The sequence below is a fragment of the Magnolia sinica genome, chromosome 7 (assembly GCF_029962835.1).
Source record: "Magnolia sinica isolate HGM2019 chromosome 7, MsV1, whole genome shotgun sequence".
Classification (NCBI taxonomy): domain Eukaryota; kingdom Viridiplantae; phylum Streptophyta; class Magnoliopsida; order Magnoliales; family Magnoliaceae; genus Magnolia; species Magnolia sinica.
Genome location: NC_080579.1, coordinates 39,699,829 through 39,718,175, shown reverse-complemented (window position 1 = coordinate 39,718,175; position 18,347 = coordinate 39,699,829). Strand labels below are relative to the sequence as shown.

General features: G+C 40.5%; 1 non-coding gene across 1 annotated transcript; it reads right to left on the bottom strand.

Moving 5' to 3' along the window:
* Positions 1-353: 353 nt before the first annotated feature.
* On the bottom strand, positions 354-460 carry LOC131252419 (small nucleolar RNA R71). Its single transcript, XR_009174440.1, has one exon. It is a non-coding gene; the product is annotated as a small nucleolar RNA R71 (small nucleolar RNA).
* Positions 461-18,347: the final 17,887 nt, after the last annotated feature.

Below are 18,347 nucleotides of genomic sequence, written 5' to 3'. Positions count from 1 at the left end.
CTCGTACTTTATGAGATTGCTTACAACTGGCAGGGGTGACCACCCCTTCTTATATGGTTTTTCCACAAAACACAGGAAACATGGATATCAAGCCTGGAGTGACCAACTCCTTCTAAAGTTCCTTAGACTGGAATTTGAAAGTCCATACCTACACTTACAAGAGTTTGACAAGGTTATAGCTACTTTATACTTTCCTAACGTGTCTGAGGACACGGTTAGGCTGAAACTCTTTCCTTTCTCCTTGAAAGAAAAAGCTAAGACGTGGTTGCACTCGTTACGTTCACGATCTATTGGCACATGGAATGACACAATGAAGGAGTTTATAAAAAAAAATTTCATACCATAAGATGAACAACATTAGGAAGTCGATCATGAACTTCACCCAAAAGGAAGATGGAACATTCTTCCAATGTTGGGAGCAGTTCAAGGATCTCGCCAGTTCATGCCCACAACATAGTTTTGAAACGTGCTGCATAACAACTTTCTTCCATGATGGACTGACATCTTCCATGTGCCAATTCGTCAAGACGATGTGCAATGGGGAGTTTATGAACAAAAATGTCAATGAGGTATGGGATTACTTTGAAAAACTCACTGAAACCGCATAATCATGGTACATCTCCCCAAAACCTAGCACCACATCTAAGCCTACTCAAGTAAGGGAGAGGCGTGGGATATACTTGCTGAAAGAGGATGATGATATAAATGCTAGGAGTGGAAAAATAATTGACAAATCTATTCCGGTAAGGACTGAAGAGTCTAAGGACTCGAAAGAAGAAACAGAGGATAGTCCTAGCATTACTCCACATGGATTAGAACCAGAACCTCTGAGTAAGCCGATTGCTCCATTCCCCCAACGGTTGATTGCACCAAAATCTCTCTCTAACCCTTAAGACATTCTAGAGGTTCTTAAACAAGTGAAGGTCAACATCCCTCTTTTGGATGCTGTGAAACAAATTCCTTCATATGCCAAATTTCTGAAAGACCTATGCACGACTAAGAGGCAACAAAGTATTAAAAAGAAAAATTTTCTGACGAAAAAAGTGAGTGTCATCCTTAAGCAAGATGTGCCACAAAAATATAAAGATCCCAGTAGCCCAACCATCCCTTATGTATTGGGAACTACCGGATTGAGCACGCACTTCTTGACTTAGGAGCGAGCATAAATCTGATTCCTTAACTCGGTTTATGAACAGCTAGGTTTAGATGAATTAAAACCCACCCGAACTATATTACAACTTTCTGATCGCTCAGTTCATGTACCGAGAGGAATAATTAAGGATGTGTTAGTCTAGGTTGACAAATTCTACTACCCGGTAGATTTTATCGTCCTAGATACTCAACCCACTGTGGACATGAGCACTCAAATTCCTGTCATTCTTGGTTGCCCATTCCTTGCCACATCAAATGTAATCATTAATTATAGGAATGGAGTCATGAGTTTGTCTTTTAGAAATATGACATTGGAGTTGAATATGTTTTTCAATATGGGCAAATAGTTAGAGGATGATGATGATGCCCACAATGTTAACTTGATTGATTCTTTTGTGGAAGATAGAACACTTCTGACCTTATCCTCTGACATTCTAGAGACATGCCTGACCCACTCCCATGATTTTAATGATGATATGATAAGGGAGATAGGGACCATTCTGGATACCATGATGGTACTTGAAGTTAACCGGTGGAGGCCATAATTTGAAGAGTTTCCCCAAACTGTTGTAATGCCTCTACCATCTAACCTTAAAGCACCGAAGCTTGACCTAAAACCTTTGCCTTCTAATTTGAAATATGTCTATTTAGGTCAACATGAGACATACTCAGTGGTGATTTCTTCCCACCTTGAGAAGGAATAGGAGAGTATGCTCATTTCTACTCTCATTGAGCATAAGGGAGCCCTTGGATGGTCAATTGCAGACCTCAAGGGAATTGACCATTCGATTTGTACTCACCGCATTTATCTAGAGGATAATGTGAACACCTCCTGGAAACCACAATGTAGATTAAATCCAAACATGAATGAAGTGGTTAAAGCCGAGGTTCTTAAGCTATTAGATGTGTGTATCATATACCTTATATTGGATAGCCAATGGGTGAGTCCAACTCAGGTGGTTCCTAAGAAGTCCGAAATCACCATAGTAGCCAATGCGAATAATGAACTCGTACAAACCAGAGTTACTACTAGTTGGAGAATGTGCATTAGCTATAAAAGTTGAATACCATCACAAGGAAGGACCATTTTTCTTTACCCTTCATTTATCAAATCTTGGAAAGGCTAGCTGGTCATTCCTATCACTTTTTCCTTGACAGGTATTCGGGCTACAACCAGATAGAGATAGCCCTTGAAGATTAAGAAAAGACCACATTCACATGCCCTTTGGCACCTTTGTTTACCGAAGGATGCCATTCAGACTGTGTAATGCCCCCGCCACTTTTCAGCGATGCATGTTGAGTATTTTTTTCTTACATGGAGGGGCAATATCTAGAGGTTTTCATGTACGACTTCTCTGTCTTTGGTCCATCCTTTAACGATTGCTTAGAAAATCTTAAATGTGTGTTGAAGCGATGTGAGGAAAAGAATTTGGTACTAAATTGGGAGAAGTGTCATTTTATGGTTCATAAGGGGATTGTCCTTGGACATATCATCTCATCCAAAGGAATTGATCTTATCTCTAACTTACCTCCACCTAAGAACATACGAGATGTGCGATCCTTTTTAGGACACACTGGATTTTACGGAAGATTCATAAAGGACTTTAGTAAGCTCTCTTGTCCTTTATCCAATCTACTTCAAAAGGAAACTGAGCAATGCTAGGAAGCTTTTTCTATGCTTAAGGGCATGCTAACCACTGCACCTATCATGCAGCCACTCGATTGGAGCATCCCTTTTAAACTTATGTGCGACGTCTGATTGTGTTCTTGGGACAATATTAGGTCAGAGAAAAGATAAGAAGCCCTATGTTATACATTATGCAAGTAGAACCTTAAATTCTGCCTATGTGAATTACTCTACTACGGAGAAGGAACTCTTAGCCCCAGTAGTATTCGCTTTGGACAAATTCAGGTCCTACTTGATCGGATCCAAGATCATCATCTACACTGATCATACGACACTCAAGTATCTTCTTTCTAAGAATGATGCTAAGCCCCACTTGATAAGATGGAAAATTTTACTTCAGGAATTTGGTTTGGAAATAAAAGAAAAAAAATGGAGTAAAGAATGTAATGGCTGATCATCTTTCCTATCCTGATCTCTCTAATTCCCTTGAGATGACTCATATAAATGACATGTTCCTTGACGAACAATTGTTTAAAGCCTCCCACTCATCTTGGTTTGTTGATATTGTTAATTATCTTGCCACAGGTTTCACGCCGACATATTGGACTGCGCAAGATAAGAAGAAAATTTTTGCCGAGGTACGCAAATTCTTCTAAGATGATTCATATTTATTTAAATATTGTCCAAATTAGATTCTAAGGAGATATGTGTCAGACAATGAACACAAAAGTGTCATCTCCTTATGTCACTCTCAGGCCTGTGGTGGTCACTTTTCTGCCAAAAAGACAACGACCAAGATTATGCAGTGTGGCTTTTCTGGCCCACTATGTTCAGGGATACTCATGAGTTTTACAAAGCTTGTGAGTGTTGTCAAAAATTGGGAGCATTGTCCCGTCGAAATATGAAGCCTCTAACCCCATTCTGATCATTGAAGCATTTAATTGCTGGGGCATCGATTTCATGGGACCATTCCCCCAATCTTTTGGGAATTTATATATTTTACTAGCTTTAGACTATGTCACTAAATGGGTCGAAGCGATCCCGTACCAGAATAATGACCATCAGATGGTCATTAAGTTTTTAAAAGAGAACATCCTTTCCCTGTTCGAAACGCCTCAAGCCATCATTAGTGATGGAGGCTCACATTTCTGTAATAGGCCATTTACAAACCTAATGAAGAAATATGGCATTTCTCACAAGGTGAGCACTCCATACCACTCACAGGCAAGTGGGTAAGCTGAGATTTTCAACTAGGAGATTAAACATATATTGGAAAAAATGTTTAACCCTGACTGCAAGGATTGGTCAATCTGCTTGACCAATGCTTTATGGGCTTACCATACTGCATTTAAGACTCCCATTGGAATGTCTCCCTTTAGAATCATCTATGGGAATGCTTGCCACTTGCCTGTGGAGCTGGAACATAGATCCTACTGGGTTATTAAAAATCTGAACTTCAATTTAGACAATGCTGGCTCACTGTGCAAGCTACAATTGAATGAACTCGAGGAGATCTAGAATGACGCATATGAGAACTCGAACTCGAGAATTTACAAGGACATGATGAAGGTGTTCCATGATAAGAACATCCTTCAAAAATCATTCTTGGTTGGTCAAAAAGTCCTTTTGTACAATTCTCGGTTACATCTTTTTTTCGGGAAAGCTCCGATCTCGTTGGACTGGCCTTTTCATAGTTATTAATGTCTATCCTCATGGGGTCGTTGAGATTGAGAATCCGAACAATGGCAATGCTTTTATAGTAAATGAACATCGATTGAAGCCATTTGTTGAGAAAATTGATTCAGAGGATATGTCCATACCTCTGACTGATCTTGTGTACTAGGATTGATCTCCTAGTCTGGTGCAGGTATTATTAGGTTTATCACTTTCATATGATTTAGGACTAGGATAGTTTGCTTTCCACTGTTTAAGGTAGTTTGCTTATACTCTATTGAGTTTTGTTTTGTGCTAACTCATTTTCTACTAAGATCCATGGAAAAACTTCAAATTTTCTTCCTCTATGTACTATCTTTCCATCACTATTCCCTTCCTTTTTGTTGCTTCAAATTTCTTTTACATTGAGGACAATGTAGATTTTAGATTGGGGATGGGGGATTAGGTAAGCAAATTAGTGTTTTCTCAATTTTGAGAAAATTTTTTTAAAAATTTTCAATGTTTCAAGTTGGAATCTATTTGGAAACAAAAGTTTATGTACTTAAGAATGCTTTGAGTGGGATAATAAGATGAAGATTGGATCTTGAATTGTTGGAGTTTGATCACCCGAGTAAGCCATCACCTAAGATTCTTGAATGATTAAGAGGAAACTTGTATATCATGTCAATTTAAATCATAAAACACATTCAAGTTGCTTGTAATGACCCAGGAAATTTTGTGCTTATCTTTCCCTAAGTAGTTGTTTTTGGGGTAATTAGCGCTATACTCAATTGCTTGTGAAATTCACATCAATCACTTTAAATTTGATCTGCATGACTCAAAACGTGTAGATTAGTTAGCGCTATGTTACTCTGAAATGTGGGATCCAACGCTAAATCCAGTTATTCTGGGGAATTTTTGGAAGATCTAGATCGGACCTGGACCGCGCGTTGGAAGTCCGATAGCGATGATCTTAGGCTGTTGCGGTCACTATGTTGGGCTTGACCATCACCTCGAAAATCAAGTCCATGTGATGTTTTGGGTCGATTTGATTGAGTTCGAAGTGAAGAGTGTGAGAATGGTTGGATATTTATTAAGCTTTTATGAAATCTGAGTCGTGTCGCTTGCGCGATGATTTTAAGCAATCTGACCATTGGATTCTGACCCAATTTCACCCTCTGATCAGGGAAGGTGGCCTAGGCATATCCTTGTGCTTGTGGACCTGATCGAGATTCCGTGACCGTTGAATTGAGTGTGGTCCGCCACGGCTGATCTGAAGAGCCGGTCGGTATGAAAACTCAGCCCGACCTAGATCCATGGTTAGTGAGCTTAAGTCCGACCTTTCGTGGTATTTGGCCCACCAGAAGTGCTTCGTTGGATCGAGAGAGGCTTACTTTGGTTATAACCTAAGTATACCTTTGCCCTGGGGTTATTTTCATCAAAGATAGGCCTATTTATAGTCCTTAAACCCTAGCTCTCTTTTCCATACGAATTTTCTTTAACCCTAGCTTGGAAAGAGAGTGGAAAAGAGAGAGAAAGTGAGAGAGAAGTTTGGTAAATCATCTTAGATTCTTTCCGGTTCTTCTACATCCTTGAACCTTCACTTTGAATCGTTATTCTGACGATTCTGAGTTCATCTTGGGGTAAGTTAACCTAACCCTAATCTGTGTTAGAGCTTAGATTAGTCTTGGTATTGTTGTATCTCATTTCTATCCTTGTTTTAGGGTATTCTATCGCCGTTGACGAAGACAACTCGTCTAAATCAGTTCGGTGTTTCTTTTCTGGCTTAAGGTGCGGACTTTAAGTGTATAGGTTATGGTTTTCAAGGCTTTCAATGCCAATTAATGATTTATTCTTGTTATGGATGAGATTTCACATGCCAAATGTTGTGTTTATGTTGTGTTCCTGATATGCATGTATCATATTGAGATTTGTGTATTCTATGTGTATGTATAAAGTACCGTATACGTATAAAATATGCACTTATGTTTGCCATGATTATTTGTCGTGTATGTATGCTAGATGTATGTGCGACAACTCCTTGGTAAAAGGAATTGTCCAAATGCTTGTATTTTAACATACGTCATGTATGTTGTTTTATGTATTCTAAGTGTTTGTAGAAATGCCTGAATGATCTAAAGTGTAACTTATTACACTACTTGTGGGCATTGAGAAGTGATTCTCAACACTCCTATTGATGTGTATGATTTCCTCCATGTCAGTTACATTCCTTGTTATTTAATTTCAAGCATTGCTTATGCTTTCATTTATGTTAAGTTGATATTCTTCAAATGCTTGAGTACCACATGATTGAAGTTGTTGTTCCATTACTATTCTACATTTAATACGAATATCTGTCGTAGTGTAATGTGTTTGGGACTATGAATAGTCCAGGAAATCGGTAATCTGCTTTAAGGATTGTGGTTGAGATTGCTTTCACCACGTAGGACGTATTAGACGAACCCGAGTCGTATTAGAGTTGTCGGCAGTGGTTTGGCCACGCGGAGTGTTTGCGCACTCTATGTCATTCAACTCAACGTGCGCTCGTGCTAGTCGAGTTCCTCAAGTAACCCGATTGTCCATGTATGTTCACCATGTATGGACGTTACTGTTTGAATCTAGGGTACTGAACTTACCAGTGAAATCCTATTAACCTTGGTACCTTGATCCGCAAAGGCTCATGAGCCGGACATGGTGGTATGGGACATCGTGGTTGAGCTGTCGGCCTACGTTGGGGTGACGAGCCTCCCCGTAGTGACCAGTGAGCAACTAAACTCATGAGCCGATTATGGTGGTATGGGACACTATATTCGTGTTATCGGCCTACATTGATTGGTGACGAGCCCTTTGTAGTGACCTCGAGCATGCCTAGATACTGCATTGAGGTGACGAGCCTTGATGTAGTAACGAAGGTATAAAAGGCGTGCATTGATTGGTGAGGAGCCCTTTGCTATGACCTACAACTATATGATCGTATGAGAAGTCTAGGATTGACGACCCTAGAATGGATCACTGTTTGGATGGTGATATGAGGAAGGTACTTTAGCTTCCCAATCCTGCTGTATGAAAAGGACTAATAACAACTTGGTAATCATATCCATGCACCGCATTTGCATGTGCTTTATAGATGTGGCGCACTTTGAGGTGGTGTCATGCGTAACGTAAGATGAAGACGCTGAGGGTGTACGCGTGAGGGCACGCATCATTTTGCATACATCCTTGCATTAATAAGAGTACTTAGGATTTATTTAATTGTTCTGCTTTATTATTACTGCTTGATTGAACTGATAACATGTTAACCAGTGCCTTATTATTCCACTGAATTGATCACTCACTCCCATGTTCTGGGGCGGTGTTAAACACCCACCAGACTCTGTCTTAGGTTCTGATGTTGCAGATGTGGATGCGACTTCTGAGGCAGAGCAGGAGATGGATGATGATGAGGCTACTTTCTCTTATATGCAGTTTTCAGACGGGTTCTAGCGAGCTTGTTCTGATGCGCAGGACTCTGGGATTATTTTTGAGATTTAAATGATGTAATCTTGATACTTGTAATTTTGATAATAACACTTTCATCACGACCTGGTTTGTGTATGTACTTCAGGGATTCACACTTGTACACATATATTTCTATAAGTCTTCCACTTGCTTTATTCACTTATCCCTGAACTATATCTGTGTTTTGGCTTAATCTATTCCATGTTTTATGCACTAATGTAGTCAACATACATCCATCATTAAATATGTTGCATAAGTGATGTTTTGGAACTCGGGAGTTGAGTTATGCTCGACCCCCGAATTTCAGGGCGTTACATTGCTTCCTTGGGATGTGCTAGGATTGCTAATGGTTAGTGTGTGAATTATTGATGAATGTTGAGAATTAAGCTTGGAGAATTTTATATACCTTAAAAGATGAAAAACTAGTTAAAAAATAGGCGATCGACAAAAAGGCCATGAAAAGAATGAAAAATGACAACATCTCTGAAGAGAATGAAAAAGGTCTCTGAAAAGGATGAATTGTTTGAAAAAGAATGAATAAGAGTAGTCATCGATATAAAATAAAAAACTAGAAAAAGAATAAAAAGGGGGCTCTATTCAGAATTAGTACTTGAGTTTTTTTTACTAATTTTGATATGATGAACATGGCTAACATTATGAAATAATAGTAGTCCAATGAGAAGTAAGTTAACATTCATTGGAAAATCTTGGAACACGAGCTTATGCTCTGAGTTAAATGATAAAGAACATATTTGATTGATTGCTTATGTGATTTGGCTCTAGGTTTTCAAAATACCACTTTCATGTCTTGAGTTTATTCATTCATACTTGATTACAAAAAAGATTATTTTCTGAAAAAGGTTTGAACATTAAGCATTGAAGTTCATTTTTTGCATGCTTTGTTCGGGACTAGCAAAATGCTGGTTGGGGATTGTGTTGAGGGTCAAATGTTGTATATTATCCCCCATTTATTACTTGGTTTTATGAACATGATAATTCTTAATGTTCTATTTTAATCATATTTGTGTTGCAAGGTGAATCTGAGAGCTTGGATTAAAAAGAATGTTAAAAGCATGGATTTAATGCTCAAGAATCACCAAGGCAAAGGTGGGATCTTAGGAGACTAAGAACAGAGAATTTTCATGTCAAAGATCTAAGGAAACCAAGTGCAAAGGATGAAGAAAATATTAGCAAAATCACAAGTTGAATAGTAGAAAAATAGCCAATTTCGGTGTCACTGAAAGTAGACAAAACAGTCCAGTATGAAAACAACTTAATTCGGTGTCACCTAAGCTTAATTCGGTGTCACCTAAATCAATTTTGATGCCACCTACTGCAATTTCGGTGCCACCTAAGTACTCTGCACATATAATTTCAAAGTGATAAATTTTATAAGCCCACTTTGGTGCCACTGAAATCGCGTAGAGTTGCAATGCCTAGCCGACACGGATTGCGTAATTTGAGGCCTTTCACAAGCGGTTTGTAGAAATTCCAAGTTGGTGCGTAAGTGGGGGATTCACAACATAAATAGGAGTCCTTAGGACATTCCTAGGCATCATTTAGGGTTTGAGGAGTGGAGCAAAAGTATGGGGACCCGCGGCCAAGAGCCTTTGTTCCTCTTCCTTAGTTGTTTTTAGTTGTTTTTATGCTTTTCTTAAGAGACTTTAGTTCAATTATGTCTATGGTTAGCTAAACCTCTTAGCTAGGGCTAAGAGGTGGAGGGTGTAGCATGATTGAGATGTTTACTTTGCTTTGATTCATGTTTATGTTTGAACTTCATTGAATTTTAGTTGATTCTAAGGAATATTTTTAGTTTTTAATGGTTTGTTGTGACTCAAATTACAATAAGTCTGCAATAGCTTTAAATATTTTCATTTCTATTTGAGATTGTGGATTTGGTAAATCCCGTTGTTTACCATTGTCTCCTAGGCATGGTTGGGTGATGGAATCCCTTCCAATTTACCACAATTCTCCTTCATGGAGGCTAGATCAATGAGAAGTTCAGAGATTTGATCGTCTCTTCTTCCAACTAGATAGGATAAGACTCTGATACTTGTTAGGTCTATAGAATTAAGCAAGGTAACATCTCAATTTCTACAAATGGATCCTTGGCACCCTAGTTCCCACCTTTAAATTTACAAGTTTTAATTCCTTAAATCACAATTACTTTCTTCAATTATTCAGATTTAGTTTTAATTCTTCATCTAGCTCTAGTTCAAGTTAAATTCAGAAGATACATGCAAGTCAGTCCCTGTGGATTCTACCTCGGTCTCACCGAGATTATTGCTGCATCGCGACCCTAAACTTGGGGTTATGAACATATTGGTATATGTATTAATCAGTTCATGGATTGTGTGTGTACGAACAATGCACTTATTTGGGGTCTTATGATACTTTTATTTTGGATAGTTGTGCCTAAGTTGGGCTATGGATAATTCAATATGATATTTTGATAGTTGCGCTTGATATTTTTATGCAAATCTTGGGCAATCATGATATACATGCTTACTTACGAATGACGATACTCTTGAATGATGGCTTTGGATATGGTGTTTCTTTTCGATATTCATACATATTCAGTTGATATTTATTTATCTTAAGTTATGTGATTGTTTGAATATCTCAAATCTATTTTTAAATTATAGATGGGTATTTGATTCTCCAACTTACAATTATGCAAGCAAATGTATTACATCTAACCTTTTGCCAATGACTGATAAAAAGGGGGAGAACCATACTTTCACGAAGACGTGTTCATGTTGTCTTGATTAGTGATGCACGAAGATAGGGGTAATAGTGGCTCAATTGTCTTCCTTGGGGTTATGAACCGATTTCGATGATATTAAAAAAAAGGCACCCAATTGTCCAGCAAGCTCAATAGGAAAATCTCTAAAAAGATCCATGAATCGAATGATGTTCGATGCTATTGAACTTCAAACTTTGATGACATTGAACGACCATTCAATGAAATTGAAAAAGGGATAAATCTGTTCAAAGAGTTTTCGAAGGAAACCATGAATTACTTGATGTCATCGAACCACCTTCAATGCAATCATTGAAGAATCAATAGATTAGATTGAAGAATGAACTCCACCATTCAAGGATCTTCTGGCAACTCATTTATTGGCAAATCATTGAGCTGGAATCCTGTGAATGCATAATATTATGGAATCTCATTCCCACTTAAAGACCAACATTCAATAGTGAAGATTCCCCAAAATACCTTGATCTGACACCATTGACTTGCATTGGAAGCATCTACAACTATTACAGATCAAGGGAGATCATCTTCATTATGTGCTAAAAATGGGGCTCACTCACTTACAAGTAAGTTCTTAGAGTCCATAGAATTTGAAGACCTTTCCTTGTGTAGGATTGGGATTCAGAGTTTGTTTCTCAAACTCGTTAAGACCTTTCATAGGCCTCCGACTGGAGAATACGTATAGTGTCCTTGTGTAGGCATGTATGTTTGCCTTGTGTAGGGAACTAGTACATACCTTGTGTAGGTTGTGAAGGTTTATGGTTAACCTAATTTAAAACCATTGATAGTGAAATCTAGCACACTCTAGGGTGGAGTGCATCGGCCGGGAGTGAAGAAGGCATGTAGCCGAACCACTCTATATTGTTGTGTTTGTGATGATTGCTCTTGTTCATATGTATTGATTGTTGGAATATTTACTTTATGCACAACACATGTTTGATATAATGCAGCACTTAGATTTCTCACTATCTCAGAATATGAATATGAATGACTTCTTGATAATCCTGCTCAACTTATTTTAAATTGGTAGAATTTATAGTTCAGTAGGATTAAAGTTTTTAAAAGTCCTATTCACCCCCCTCTAGGACACTTGGTCATACATCCGTACTTCAATAGTAGTAGTCTTACCTCAATTTCACATCATTCATCCGATTTTCCAAATTATTTTTGGGTATGTTTTAAAAAATGAAGTAGATCCAAATCTCAAGTGAACCACACCACATGGATCAAATTCATGCTATTAAAAACTTTTTGGACTATAAAAGTTTTGGATGAAATTGATATTTGTCTATTCCCTTCATTTAGGTGTGGATGAACATTCCAATAGGTTGGATGGCAGATAAACATTAGAGTGGGCCTTAGAAATTTTTTAATGGTAGGCTTTCAATGACCATTGTTTCTTGTTGTGTGATCCACTTGAGATTTGGATCTGCTTCATTTTTGGGAAGCTAGAAAAACTAATGGACGCCATGGATATAAAATAGTGGTATCAAGGTGGGCCTAGGGCAACATCCACTAATGACTTACCAAGGAAACACCTATTCCGCTCTCTCTCGACACCTAAGTGGTATGGTGTTGACGTGGTAAAAGTTACATGTCCTACTGTGATGTATTTGTTAATCAGATCATTTTATGACATGAGTCTATAAATGAGGCAGATTTAAAGCTCAAGTGGACCACACCACAAAAAGCAGTAGGGATCGCTGGCTATCATTGAAAGCTTCCTGGGGCCATAGAAGTTCTAGATGAAGCTGATATTTGTGCTTCCCCTTCATCCAAGTCTATGTGACCTGATGAACAATTTGGATAGCAAATAAATATCATGGTGTGGAACACCCCAGTTTTCTAGAACCTGAGTATACGACTCGCATTCCAAAAACCCAGGAGTTAGCTAATGATAATGATAATCAACAAGTGAATCAAGGTGCAAATAGCGGAAATGAAACATAGCATATATTAGATTCAAAATGAGAATAATAACCTGGCCCACTCAGTTGGGGCCAATTAGAAAACTTCAAGTTCAATATAATAATTCCAAATAAACTGTCGAAGGCAAACTTCTGGTTAAGGCCATAATACGCTGCTGCTTCCTGATACGGCTCTTCGTCTCCAGGCTCCTCCTCGACCGCAGCCTCCTCCTGATCCATCACAAATCCATCTGTCCCTGCATCCTCTGTATGGTTGAACATTGATGAATGAGTGGCCAGCTCAGTGTGATCTCCCCTCAAGATTACACATTACCGCCCTAGACAAGGAATAGTATAAAAATATACAGACAATCCAAAACACGGAAGATGCAGTCTTATTATGCGCATGAATGCGTGAATGCAGTCATCGACCTGGGAAAAATATCTAGACAGTCCGTGCCCTAGGTAAAACATCCAGACAGGCAAATACGTACGATAACAATAGATGTTGGTCTATGCTATGCGTGGATGATTAGTCAACCCGTAAGAAATTTAAATAAGCTCATGGTCACTACGGAGAGCACATGGCCTAGCGTAGGCCAATGGCTCGGGCATAGTATCCCATGACCACCATCCTCGGCCCATGAGGCTACCACCTTAAGGTGTGTGTAGATCCATCAACATGTGGCCAATCAATTGTCAATACAAGGGAGCTACCACCGTATGCTGAACGGAAATGAAGTATCGAAATCATTTAAATACAACGACTAAAATGAGATGGTATGTATGGATCAATACGAGTAAACAGCGGAGGAAAGAAATGGTGTTAGGTTCATTCCATGTCAGAAAAGTGGAATCACTTCATAGGTGGTAAACCCCTTAGCTCAAATGTCACTAACTATAACCTCCATATTGATGGTATATTTTCATCACAATTCCATCCCGTTACACCCTAAGCTCGGACTCTCTTAAGGTAGGAGTTCCCATATAGAGATTTCAGATAATGTATGATTTACAATCAATCCAATCTTATGAAGATTCAAGCATGTGTTGCTAATTTAAGAAAAGCTCATGTATATAATCAGTTTCAAGAATAATATATTCCTAACTTGCCAATTTCTAGAGCATGCATCTTAAGTAAGCAATCGAGCATTTTAATAAATCCAACTCATGCCTTCAAGTTAAACTAGTTAACAATCCCACAATTTCTAAGAACATATGATGGAGTAACCATACAAATGGTCGGCCCTATGACATGTGGTGAAATGAATTATGGATTGGATCACTACTAGAATAGATAAGAATAGCTACTCAATGGTTAAACAAGGCCAAAGAACATGTACTTCCAAACAACCAATTGAATGATTATCCACTCCTAGGGTATCATTTACAATTGTTATAAAAGACTACCCTTAATCTAGTTTAGAGATGGAAAACTCAAGGGGAAGAAAATCATCACCTTCCAGGGTCGGTTTTCCTTATGTGTTGACTCCTCTTTTAGCAATCCAATTTTCTGTGATTGATTCACAGGCCAATGCTACCCGATTGAACACCTATGACCATTCCCAATAAGAGCTTGAGGTTAATAATCGAATCTAACAAATGGTTTCAACGAATCTAAGTTTTCTAGACCATTGCAAGTAGGTGGGGATATAGGGACCCATTCAAATGAAGACTGGGCTACACCTATCATGATCAGGCGCAATAGTTGTGGCCCAACACCGGGACCTAAAACTGGCCTGAACTTGGCCTGGTTCAAACCATCAATTTCTGCCAAAATGTAGCCCAGTTCTGGGCTGGGCTAGACCCTTTTTTCGGCCCACCATTGCTGTCCAAAGGTAGCCCTAAGAACTAGGCTCAAACCCAATCTGATCCGGCCCAAACCAGTGGCCCAAACAGCGGCTGGGGCAACTTGGCCTAGCCCAGTTTATGCAGCCCACTGAGTTGTGCTCAGGTGCGGCCCATGGTTGTGGCTGGGTCGGCCCAATTATGTAGAATCCCATTTGAGTACGGCCCACCTGTGCTTAGGCAGCGTGCGGCCCACTTATCTTATGCAGGGAGTGGCCCACCAGCGTTGTAAGGTGCGGCCCACCTGATTTTTGGACGTGGTGTGGCCCACCTATTTACAGAGCTGGTGCGGTCCACCTGATTCTTAGAGTGCAGCCCACTCTACTTAATGTGGTGAGGCCCACCTGATTGCGTAGCCAACCTTGATTTCTTGCTGCCATCGGCCCAGTTCTAGGCTGATTTTCAACCCAAAATTTGGTCTATTGAAGGACTCTCCAGTCCAATGCAAGCCCTGCCTGAGGGCTGATCTCGGCTCTAATCACGACCCACCTACTACCTTACATACGACCCAATAAGGGACATGCATTCCCAACCTGAATCAAGGCCTATTATTGGTTTGAAACAGGGCTCAATTATAGGCCATTTTTGGGTTTGATCGAGGTTTTTATGAAGGGCTTTCCTTAGCCCAAAATAAAACCTGATGGAGGCCTGTTTCTCTGAAATTTCCTAGCCCAACTGAGAAGGGAAATGCACGCCAATTGAGGACTAACTGGAAGCCTAGACAGGGCCTGCTTTTGGCTTGGTTTCAGCCCCAAATATAGTCATTGTTTGGCTTGGTTTTTGAGTCCAAACTAAGTTGCTTCTTGGCCTTCTTTTTGGTTTGGAATGCAGTCATTAATTAGCTTTATTTTAGTCCAGCATGCGACTTCTGTTTTGGCCTTGTTTGTGTTTGAAACATGGCCACCATTTGGCACGGTCTCGGCCCAACATACAACTATTGCTGGCCCGAATTTCATCCACATCTAGACCCTGTTTGAGAGCTACTTCCAGCTCCTAACAATGCCTGACCCAAAGCTTCTTTCCTTCCATGGAATATGGCAAATGCCCAGCCTAAACACAGCCATGGCAAAGGCTGGTTTTGGCCTGCTTGTGCCCACTACCACTCCAACAGCTAGGTGCCATTGGATAGGAGGACAGTGTGAGGTACCTGACTCACTTTGGAGCTGACCCACCTGACTTGCATTGAATGGGTTGACCTGGCCCAACTCTCTCTTCCCTCCTTCGTCTTTCTCCTTCCTTTCTCTCTTTGGTGGTGCAACTATGGGTTCACACTGACTCAACTCGGTCCGGTTTCTCACGGCTGACTTGGTGTAGGGTGCACTGAGTTCACCCGGCCACCTCTCTCCTTCACTATCTTCCTTGTTTTTCTCTCTCTCCTGCTCCTTTCACTCTTGTTGATGAGGATCCCAAGGCTACATGACCCTTTATATAGAGGGAGAGAGAGCAGTAATGGCTAGGAAACGCCCCCTCTGTGCACAGCTGAGATTGGATATCTCCCTTGCATGGGACCCATCCATTCGTTTGGATGGAAAGCTGATTAGTTTTTCTGATCTGGTGGCCCCCATCTCGTTATTTCGTTTGACATTTTAATGGGGAAGATGATCTAGCCTCTAATGGCAGATCATCATCTGACATGCATGGTTACGATCTGGTCCGTTTGGTCGGTCTAGATGAGGCCTAAGATCAGCATAGGCCCCATTTCTTGGGCTCCAAACGTCCATTTGGGAAGATCTCACGAGATCTTCGAGTTCTCGCCGCTCCCTCTCGTGAGATGGGGTATTTCTCTCCAAAGTCTCTTCTTGCTTTGCAAAGGACAGTCGGGATCTCACCACATGGCCAGGGGATGGCCAAGTTCATGCTAGCTCCAGCTTCCCTAGAGAGGAAAGTCTCCTCTCTACTTTTTCATATGCAAGCCATTGCTTAGCTGATTTTGAAAAGGAGAGAGCATTGCTTTCTCAGGTGATAGACAGATGAGATGGTTAGACTGGGACGATCACGGGCCGTTCGTGTGGTCTCAGATGGGTCCCATCTTGTAGATATATGCGACATGAAACGTATTAAATGGTTACAACTCATCTCCTGCGTCCGTTTACAAGGGCTCAAAAGCCTATACAGTTTTGTTAAGTCGGGTCTCACGAGAACAATGAACGGTTCGGATGGTTCGGAAAGTGCCCAGGGTGGGTCACTTTGGAGCTCAAAGGCCATTAGTTTAAATTTTAAATGGGCGGGAAGAGGCCCTTCCTTCTTTTATCGTTTTGGTTCTGTCAAAGGCATTTTGACCGATCCAGTCGTTCTAGTGCACGTCATGCATGCATGCATAGGGTGCGCACATTGGTTTAGGGCCCACTATGACCCTGACACTTAATCTACACCATCTAATAGTCTTATGGGCCAAGCATAAGGGTCTCGGCCCAGTTTTGGGCGGGGCCGAGGCCCAGGTGGGCCATATTGTACATCCACATCCTCTATTTGGCCATCATACCTAGATCTGAAGGTCGAATTGATTTAAAATCGGGTTTTAATGGTTAATATAATGTCTTGGTCATGATGAAGGCTTGATTTGTCACTAACTAACTCTCAAGTGTTGGTGACAAGTGTGTTGTACCAATATCCATCGACATAATGGTTTTGATTTAGAGTGTTTGGATAAACTCATGTTCTTGATGTTGTAGGGCTTGTTCTAGCTCCTAGAGACCCTGATGGATGGCCTTAATGTCGATCGGAATTCCCATCCTGTGTATGTTGAGTTCAAGCTATTTGGTTAATCCATTCTGATCTTGGTTGATGCAGGTTTTAAGAAAGGGTAACACCCGTGTACCAGAGGTACGGCGTGTTACAGTCTACCACCTTAAAAGGAAAATTTCTTCCTCGAAATTACCTACAGTGTGCCACTGAATAGGTGAGGATACTTTTCCCTAACTTCTGCTTCTCACTTCGAAGTGCCTCTTCTTCCCCATGTTGTGACCAAAGAACCTTGACTAGAGTTATAGTCTTTGTCCGGAAGACCTGCTCCTTGTGGTCTAAGATACAGATAGGTTCCTCGGTGTAAGAGGCGTTATTTGTCAGCTCAATCTACTCCCAGCTAATGATGTACGACTCGTCCGGGGTATACTTCTTCAGCATGGACACGTGGAAGACGTTGTTAATATCGGCTGATGCAGTGGGTAACGGAAGGCTGTATGCTACGACTCCCACACGATCCTAAACCTCAAAGGGGCCAATGAACCGTGGTGCTAGCTTCCCCTTCTGTCCAAACCTCATTAGACCCTTCATAGGCGACACCTTTAGGAATATATGGTCGCGATGTCGATTATCCGCATAGCTCTTCTATCTACTTTGGGCGGTATGCAGACGCTTCCTAACCACATCAATGATTTGGGTGGTGGCCTGAATAAGCTCGGGCCCTAACAAGCTTCTTTCTTTGATTTCTGCCCAACATTGAGGGGCTCGGCAAGGGCGACCATAGAGATCCTCATATAGTGCCATGCCCATGCTGGACTGGAAACTGTTATTATACACAAACTCTGCCAGTGCCAGGTGGTCTTCCCAGTTACCTTGAAAATCCAGGACACACGCTCTTAGCATATCTTCTAGAATCTGATTCACCCTCTTAGTCTGCCCATTGTCTGAGGATGAAATGTCGTGGTGAACTTGAGTTCTGTGCCCATCCCTTCCTATAGCCTCTTCCAAAAGGTAGAAGTAAATCTGGAGTCTCGATTTGATATAATTTCTCGTGGAACTCCATATATCACACGACTTCCCGGATGTATAACTACGCCAAATTATCGGTGGAATCTGTCGTGTGGATCAAGAGGAACTGAGTAACCTTTGTCAGCTTATCAATGATGACCCAGATCGAGTCATGTTTCCTCTGCATCCTAGGAAGATCAGATATGAAGTC